The sequence below is a fragment of the Schistocerca cancellata genome, chromosome 2, assembly GCF_023864275.1.
Source record: "Schistocerca cancellata isolate TAMUIC-IGC-003103 chromosome 2, iqSchCanc2.1, whole genome shotgun sequence".
NCBI classification, from domain to species: Eukaryota; Metazoa; Arthropoda; class Insecta; order Orthoptera; family Acrididae; genus Schistocerca; species Schistocerca cancellata.
Genome location: NC_064627.1, coordinates 1032182868 through 1032192597, shown reverse-complemented (window position 1 = coordinate 1032192597; position 9730 = coordinate 1032182868). Strand labels below are relative to the sequence as shown.

At 42.4% G+C, this 9730-nt stretch overlaps 1 pseudogene; it reads right to left on the bottom strand.

Moving 5' to 3' along the window:
- Positions 1–9312: 9312 nt before the first annotated feature.
- On the bottom strand, positions 9313–9430 carry LOC126163225 (5S ribosomal RNA; annotated as a pseudogene).
- Positions 9431–9730: the final 300 nt, after the last annotated feature.

The following is a 9730-nucleotide window of genomic DNA, read 5'->3' as shown; positions in this document are numbered from 1 at the left end:
CATGTCACGACCTTCTTCTTTTGTAGTTTTCTTATTTTGTAGGCTAACTGCTGTGGAACCTCACTACTGATCTGCCACTAACTGCAGATTTCTCTTACGAGAACTGTGAGTGACTTCTGACAGAACTATTTTTTCTCTTCATGCTGATTTGATTTTACGATGTCAGTGCGTATCTTGACATTAAACTCATTGCCGTTCAACAGTATTTACACTTCATTTTCCTGGTTCAGAAATTTACTCAATTTTTGACGTTTATCTTTCTTTCAGTCTCTGGCAGAAAATAGGGCACATCTGCTAACTGTCACCTAATCCTAAGTCGCCCATCCTTAGACCTCGAGTTGGTGTTACGGTCTCGCACACGTAACAAAGTGTGATTAGCGTTAGTTTTACACTAAACTTTTCTCTACTATTGCACTTTGCAAGTGGACTCTGTTAACTGCGTGAAGCTGGAACGCCCCATTCGCTTGACGCGACGACACTAAATTCCGAGTAAGGCAGCAATCAATCAGTTTCACCTTGAAATCAGATAAATTCTGTTCTAAATATTTTATTACGCTGAAAGCAGCAGTTGGGTTTAGGACAGTAAATGCTGTTGAATTATTACGGTATGTTGATAATTTTTTGGACCATCAAATTACGATTGAATGAAACACAATTTTCGAGCCACATGCATTTCGCCTTTATTCTTTCCAAAGCATTTTCAAGGGCCTGGAATACGTACAGATTTCTACTATTTAGTTCACATTTATGGACAATGTATATTTTTCTGTGTGAATTTTATCTCCTGGTGTGCGTTGTTGATTTCACTATGGAGTTCATCTATCTTTTTTAATTGGGCTCATCTACCAGAAAAATAATGTCATCCACGTATTATAACCCTCCTACCTCTTCGGCTAATTAGGCTTCTCTATATAACTGTGTACCGAAGGTCCCTACCTGTGGGGAAAAGGCATCTACTCTGAAGAATAATGCAGACAAAGTTACAACCGAATCGCCACTGCGACGACAATTAGAAACAAAGTTCGGTCAACTTTATGTATTTTTAATTACTTAAACTAGTTTTAATTACCAGTAGTTAGTGGAAAATTTGGAAAAAAAATTTTTAAAGTATGTCATTAATGAAAATAACCAACGGTCGCCAGTTCCTCGCCGGAACAAGAATAGTTAAATTGAAACTGGACTTTATACACGTAAGAATAGTTATTGGTGTCATGACACAGGAACAATATCTAACACACACATTCCAATACTTTTCACCACCATGTCACAGTCGTCAGATAATAATCAAATAGCAAATACAGACAACATATCATATTAGTTTTCAAAGAGCCGTTAAAGTAAGATTGTTTACTGGCTGTGGACAGAAACTTTTGGTTACGTTACTCACAGCAATACTGACAGTCATAAGTGTAGCAAGCAGAAAGATTGGTTGAATTTACTCATTGGTAAGGACTGTTATTTACCTAGCAGTTACTTTAATATTTCTTTGTAATAAAATTACAAATTATGCCACAAGCTATAAATTGGAACTGTGCTTTGACAATGAAATTCAATGTCCAAGTTACATAAAGTTTACTACAAATTTTTTATTAGGAAAGTTCTTCTGAATTAATACTGACTTTTGCATCATTCTACTTCTGACATTATTCGTACTGTTGTTGTTGTTGTTGTGGTCGTCAGTCCTGAGACTGGTTTGATGCAGCTCTCCATGCTACTCTATCCTGTGCAAGCTTCTTCATCTCCCTACTGCAGCCTACATCCTTCTGAAACTGCTTAGTGTATTCATCTCTTGGTCTCCCTCTACGATTTTTACCCTCCACGCTGCCCTCCAATACTAAATTGGTGATCCCTTGATGCCTCAGAATATGTCCTACCAACCGATCCCTTCTTCTAGTCAAGTTGTGCCACAAACTTCTCTTCTCCCCAATCCTATTCAATACCTCCTCATTAGTTATATGATCTACCCATCTAATCTTCAGCATTCTTCTGTAGCACCACATTTCGAAAGCTTCTATTCTCTTCTTGTCCAAACTAGTTATTGTCCATGTTTCACTTCCAGACATGGCTACACTCCATACAAATACTTTCAGAAACGACTTCCTGACACTTAAATCTATACTCGATGTTAACAAATTTCTCTTCTTCAGAAATGCTTTCCTTGCCATTGCCAGTCTACATTTTACATCCTCTCCACTTCTCTCTACTTCTCATTTCCTAATCTAATACCCTCAACATCACCCGACTTAATTCGACTACATTCCATTATCCTCGTTTTGCTTTTGTTGATGTTCATCTTCTACCATCCTTTCAAGACACCATCCATTCCGTTCAACTGCTCTTCCAAGTCCTTTGCTGTCTCTGACAGAATTACAATGTCATCGGCGAACCTCAAAGTTTTTATTTCTTCTCCATGGATTTTAATACCTACTCCAAATTTTTCTTTTGTTTCCTTTACTGCTTGCTCAATATACAGATTGAATAACATCGGGGAGAGGCAACAACCCTGTCTTACTCCCTTCCCAACCACTGCTTCTCTTTCATGTCCCTCGACTCTTATAACTGCCATCTGGTTTCTGTACAAATTGTAAATAGCCTTTCGCTCCCTGTATTTTATCCCTGCCACCTTTAGAATTTGAAAGAGAGTATTCCAGTCAACATTGTCAAAAGCCTTCTCCAAGTCTACAAATGTTAGAAACGTAGGTTTGCCTTTCCTTAATCTTTCTTCTAAGATAAGTCGTAAGGTCAGTATTGCCTCACGTGTTCCCATTTTTCTACGGAATCCAAACTGATCTTCCCCGAGGTCGGCTTCTACTAGTTTTTTCATTCGTCTGTAAAGAATTCGTGTTAGTATTTTGCAGCTGTGGCTTATTCAACTGATTGTTCGGTAATTTTCACATCTGTCAACACCCGCTTTCTTTGGGATTGGAATTATTATATTCTTCTTGAAGTCTGAGGGTACCTCGCCTGTTTCATACATCTTGCTCACCAGATGGTAGAGTTTTGTCAGGACTGGCTCTCCCAAGGCCGTCAGTAGTTCTAATGGAATGTTGTCTACTCCCGGCGCCTTGTTTCGACTCGGGTCTTTCAGTGTTCTGTCAAACTCTTCACGCAGTATCGTATCTCCCATTTCATCTTCATTTACATTCTCTTCCATTTCCATAATATTGTCCTCAAGTATATCACCCTTGTATAGACCCTCTATATACTCCTTCCACCTTTCTGCTTTCCCTTCTTTGCTTAGAACTGGGTTTCCATCTGAGCTCTTGATGTTCATGCAAGTGGTTCTCTTATCTCCAAAGGTCTCTTTAATTTTCCTGTAGGCAGTATCTATCTTACCTCTAGTGAGATAAGCCTCTACATCCTTACATTTGTCCTCTAGCCATCCGTGCTTAGCCATTTTGCACTTCCTGTCGATCTCATTTTTGAGACGTTTGTATTCCTTTTTGCCTGCTTAATTTACTGCATTTTTATATTTTCTCCTTTCATCAATTAAATTCAATATTTCTTCTGTTACCCAAGGATTTCTACTAGCCCTCGTCTTTTTACCTACTTGATCCTCTGCTGCCTTCACTACTTCATCCCTCAAAGCTACCCATTCTTCTTCTACTGTATTTCTTTCCCCCATGCCTGTCAATTGTTCCCTTACGCTCTCCCTGAAACTCTGTACAACCTCTGGTTCTTTCAGTTTATCCAGGTTCCATCTCCTTAAATTCCCACCTTTTTGCAGTTTCTTCAGTTTTAATCTACAGGTCATAACCAATAGATTGTGGTCAGAGTCCACATCTGCCCCTGGAAATGTCTTGCAATTTAAAACCTGGTTCCTAAATCTCTGTCTTACCATTATATAATCTATCTGATACCTTTTAGTATCTCCAGGGTTCTTCCATGTATACAACCTTCTATCGTGATTCTTAAACCAAGTGTTAGCTATGATTAAGTTGTGCTCTGTGCAAAATTCTACCAGGCGGCTTCCTCTTTCATTTCTTAGCCCCAATCCATATTCACCTACTACGTTTCCGTCTCTCCCTTTTCCTACTACCGAATTCCAGTCAGCCATGACTATTAAATTTTCGTCACTCTTCGCTATCTGAATAATTTGTTTTGTTTCATCATACATTTCTTCAATTTCTTCGTCATCTGCAGAGCTAGTTGGCATATAAACTTGTACTAATGTAGTAGGTGTGGGCTTCGTATCTATCTTGGCCACAATAATGCGTTCACTATGCTGTTTGTAGTAGCTTACCCGCATTCCTATTTTCCTATTCATTATTAAACCTACTCCTGCATTACCCCTATTTGACTTTGTATTTATAACCCTGTATTCGCCTGACCAGAGGTCTTGTTCCTCCTGCCACCGAACTTCACTAATTCCCACTATATCTAACTTTAACCTATCCATTTCCCTTTTTAAATTTTCTAACCTACCTGCCCGATTAAGTGATCTGACATTCCACGCTCCGATCCGTAGAACGCCAGTTTTCTTTCTCCTGATAACGACGTCCTCCTGAGTAGTCCCCGCCCGGAGATCCGAATGGGGGACTATTTTACCTCCGGAATATTTTACCCAAGAGGACGCCATCATCATTTAATCATGCAGTAAAGCTGCATGCCCTCGGGAAAAATTACGGCCGTAGTTTCCCCTTGCGTTCAGCCGTTCGCAGTACCAGCACAGCAAGGCTGTTTTGGTTATTGTTACAAGGCCAGATCAGTCAATCATTCAGACTGTTGCCCTTGCAACTACTGAAAAGGCTGCTGCCCCTCTTCAGGAACCACACGTTTGTCTGGCCTCTCAACAGATACCCCTCCGTTGTTGTTGTACCTACGGTACGGCTATCTGTATCGCTGAGGCACGCAAGCCTCCCCACCAACGACAAGGTCCATGGTTCATGGGGGGCTTTTTCAGTCCCTTTCTATGAACCGAGGTAATCAGAAAAATAACTTTTTCAGTTATTTTTCTGATTACCTCGGTTCATAGAAAGGGACAGGATAGTTACTACTTGGATAATGAATTAGGAAAATTATTTACGTGACAATATGCACGGAAACAATGTTGGTCAGTCTGTTACACTTCTAGTTATAAAAGTCTAGATCTTACTTCACTTCATGATGCCGTTGGTTTGTCGAGTGGCTTCATTTAGCGGTAAATATGGCACAGGTTGATCTTCTTGCCGTACGACAGCCAACAGCAAGGGCCCACAGTACTTACTCTTGATGCATTTGTATTGAGCCCAGTAAATGCCATAGTTTGCCCGTATTAAATATCTGCCAAAACAGTTTTCAATGCTCAGCACTTCGGAAATAGACTTTTTGTCTCCGCACTTTTGCATATCCACACCGGCGAATACACTCAACCAACGACACCAATCGTCTCCTCGCGACTCCCAACTTCTACTTTTTTGGCACTCTCGCACGCCCAGCGATAATGCATTTACAATTTATTATACTCTTCAACAATCTTTTCCCTGACTAGAGTAGCGTCTCTAGTTACAAAATGTTAACATTCCATGCGTATTCTCTTTCTTAAATAACAAATAGCATTTGTAACCTTACAACATATTTAAAAGAATAATATTCAGCACAACAAATAAAACAAACTTCGCAAAACACGTAGAAAATGTATGATTACCCATGGAGTTGTGTTACAGTATCTGCACCAACATACTATTTTAAATTTTTCATTACTGGTTGTGTTTTCAGGTATCTGATTTTCTAGATGTTTACTAATGTTCCTGATGTTGGGGATCCCCTGGGCAATCCGTCACGTTGCAGATAATATTCATTCTCAAACTGGAAGTAGTTTTGTTCTGTTCTCAATCTGAGCACAATTGTTATTTCTGTTATTGTTTCTGTAATGAGTATGCTATGGGATGTGAGGTTTTGTTCTATGATTTCTTCTGTTTCTGTGATAGGAATGCAGGTATACATATTTTCTATGTCAAATGAAATCAGCGATGCTGACCCATATGTAAACTAAGCAGTAAAAATATGTTCACAGTCCAGGCCACTGAAGAATCCCTGCAAAGAATAAAGGCGAAAAGCGGATGGCACGAAAATTGTGTTCCATTCAGTTGTAATTAGACGGTTCAAAATTAAAAATGACCAACACGCCGTAGTATTACACGCAACGGAGGACGACAGAACTACAAAGGTTGAAGTGATTGAATTAGAGTCTTTTGAAACTAATATACAAGTAGCAGTAGTTAATGTTCTTCTAATTGAAAAAGTGTAGTTGAGACCGGTCTGTAATTGATGTAACTATGGGAAGTGACTATACGACATTTAGTGAGTGTTTTTTGAGAATTCATTTGGGTGACAACAAAATTACCCTATCTTAAATGGTGCAGAAATGTCTGAGGTGAACAGCCTAGCTAAATCACATTTTAGATTGCTCTGTAAAGATTTGCTACTGTGGACAGAATGTCCACAGCAAGGTCCCCACACTGCCTTGTCTCACCACTAGGCGCTGTAAAGAGACAAGAGAGGAAACAGGTTCTTTCGTTTCTGTCTTAATTTCGTCACCCTGATTAAGCCATCACGGTATCGTAGAAGTGCTTGTTCGAGACGATATCTCTGTTTCATTCCGCGCGTGACTCTGATGTTGTCTGTGCCCGTTACTAATGCGCTCTTGATGTAAAATTCCAGCTCTCGAAATTCTGTAAGATTTCGTGAGCCGAGGCAGTTAGAGTATGTGACCTTACAAATTTATATCTCCTAATGATCTCTTCGCAGTGGACATTCCGTGCGTAATTAGTCCAGACGGTTTAGCGGCGAGTTCTAATGACGATTAACGCGTCGCCTGTAAGTTAGATGGAGGCGGATTCGAACACAAATCTGGAAGCACTGTTTCTGGCGCTGCAGCGGGTTATCTAACGTTTGTCCCGTACGGGACGAGGTCACCCAGCTGTGGCCTGAGAGGATTTTGTCGAGCTTGTCTCCACTGGAGGTGCTTCCGTAATTTGGAAAGGGCAGCAGCGCAACCATCCAGCCGTCTGTTCGCTTTATCTCGGCGACAGCGCCTGCCGCCACTGTGTCTCCGTGGCGCAATTAACGCCCGGGCTATTAGCGCTTAATTGGAGGCAGTTGCCGGCTACTGTCTAATTGAACCTTCGGCGGTGCGGTAATGAAACTATCACCGCCAGCGGCCGCAGTGCCCCCATTCCTCCAGGACGTACCGTGTCCCTAATGAGCCGCTGCTGACTCCAGCATAACTTCCAGTCATCCCTCCGTCGATAGCGACCGGCTACCGTGACTCTGCGACAGAGCCGAAATACTTCACTTGCTGCTAGAGGTAGTTCCAGTTACAGTCCTGCTCATCCGCTTGCTAGACCGCGTGAACTTTACTGTTGCTTGTGAAAATTACAAGAGTATGACTGTATCATCCCAACCTGCAAGAAGTCCACGTTCGTCCTCACAAACATAAATGGTAAGAGAACCACTTAGCAGTTCAGTTACTTAAGTCATCATCAGGGGAATGCACTGTACACCGGTTGGTGAGAAACAGAATATTAATTTTTATGAGGTTTTTTTGTGAGGATAACTTAAGTACCATACTCTGAGCTGAGAAAACTCATGTGGTATCTCCTAAGAGGGACTCCTTCTGCCCGGTGTAGTGCTGCAGTTCGATGTGGCGTGGACTGAACAAGTCGTCGGAAGTCCCCTACTGAAATATTGGGCCATGCTGCCTCTATAACTCCTGCCGAACAGGCCATGAAGGCGCAACAGTACCGACCGGCCGCCGTGTCATCCGCAGCCCACAGGCGTCACTGCACGCGAAAGAACTTGCCCCCCTTCTAACAGCCGTGTACCGCAAGTCTCTACAGGAACGGAAGGTTCCAAATGATTGGAAAAGAGCACAGGTAGTCCCAGTCTTCAAGAAGGGTCGTCGAGCAGATGCGCAATACTATAGACCTATATCTCTGACGTCGATCTGTTGTAGAATTTTAGAACATGTTTTTTGCTCGAGTATCATGTCGTTTTTGGAAACCCAGAATCTACTATGTAGGAATCAACATGGATTCCGGAAACAGCGAACCTGTGAGACCCAACTCGCTTTATTCGTTCATGAGACCCAGAAAATATTAGATACAGGCTCCCAGGTAGATGCTATTTTCCTTGACTTCCGGAAGGCGTTCGATACAGTTCCGCACTGTCGCCTGATAAACAAAGTAAGAGCCTACGGAATATCAGACCAGCTGTGTGGCTGGATTGAAGAGTTTTTAGCAAACAGAACACAGCATGTTGTTATCAACGGAGAGACGTCTACAGACATTAAAGTAACCTCTGGCGTGCCACAGGGGAGTGTTATGGGACCATTGCTTTTCACAATATATATAAATGACCTAGTAGATAGTGTCGGAAGTTCCATGCGGCTTTTCGCGGATGATGCTGTAGTATACAGAGGAGTTGCAGCATTAGAAAATTGTAGCGTAATGCAGGAAGATCTGCAGTGGATAGGCACTTGGTGCAGGGAGTGGCAACTGACCCTTAACATAGAAAAATGTAATGTATTGCGAATACATAGAAAGAAGGATCCTTTATTGTATGATTATATGATAGCAGAACAAACACTGGTAGCAGTTACTTCTGTAAAATATCTGGGAGTATGCGTGCGGAATGATTTAAAGTGGAATGATCATATAAAATTAATTGTTGGTAAGGCGGGTACCAGGTTGAGATTCATTGGGAGGGTCCTTAGAAAAATGTAGTCCATCAACAAAAGAGGTGGCTTACAAAACACTCGTTCGACCTATACTTGAGTATTGCGCATCAGTGTGGGATCCGTACCAGATCGGGTTGACGGAGGAGATAGAGAAGATCGTTTCGTCACAGGGTTATTTGGTAACCGTGATAGCGTTACGGAGATGTTTAACAAACTCAAGTGGCAGACTCTACAAGAGAGGCGCTCTGCATCGCGGTGTAGCTTGCTCGCCAGGTTTCGAGAGGGTGCGTTTCTGGATGAGGTATCGAATATATTGCTTCCCCCTACTTATACCTCCCGAGAAGATCACGAATGTAAAATTAGAGAGATTAGAGCGCGCACGGAGGCTTTCAGACAGTCGTTCTTCCCGCGAACCATAAACGACTGGAACAGGAAAGGGAGGTAATGACAATGGCACGTAAAGTGCCCTCCGCCACACACCGTTGGGTGGCTTGCGGAGTATAAATGTAGATGTAGATGTAGATGTAGATGTGGAGGGGCATGTGGTCAGCACACCGCTCTCCCGGCGGTATGTCAGTTTTAGAGACCGGAGCCGCTACTTCTCAATCAAGCAGCTCCTCAGTTTGACTCACAAGGGCTGAGTGCACCCCGCTTGCCTACAGCCCTCGGTACATCGGATGGCCACCCATCCAAGTGCTAGCCCAGCCCGACAGTGCTTAACATCGGTGATCTGACGGGAACCGGTGTTACCACTGCGGCAAGGCTGTTGGAATGCTGCCTGTAGAGTCATCCATAATTTCGAAGGTGTTGCTGGCGGACAGTTTTGAGTACACACTGACCTCTCGATAATTTCCCGTAAATGTTTGATTGGATTCATGTGGCTGGTCAAGTCATTCGATCGAACTGTCCAGAATATTCTTCAGACCAATCACGAACCGTTATGGCCCAGTGACATGGCGCATTGCCATCTATAAAAGATCCATCATTGTTTGGGAACAGGAGATCCACCTAATGGCTGCAAACGGTCTCTAAGTAGCTGAACGGAACCGAGAACCCAGTCCATTCCATGTA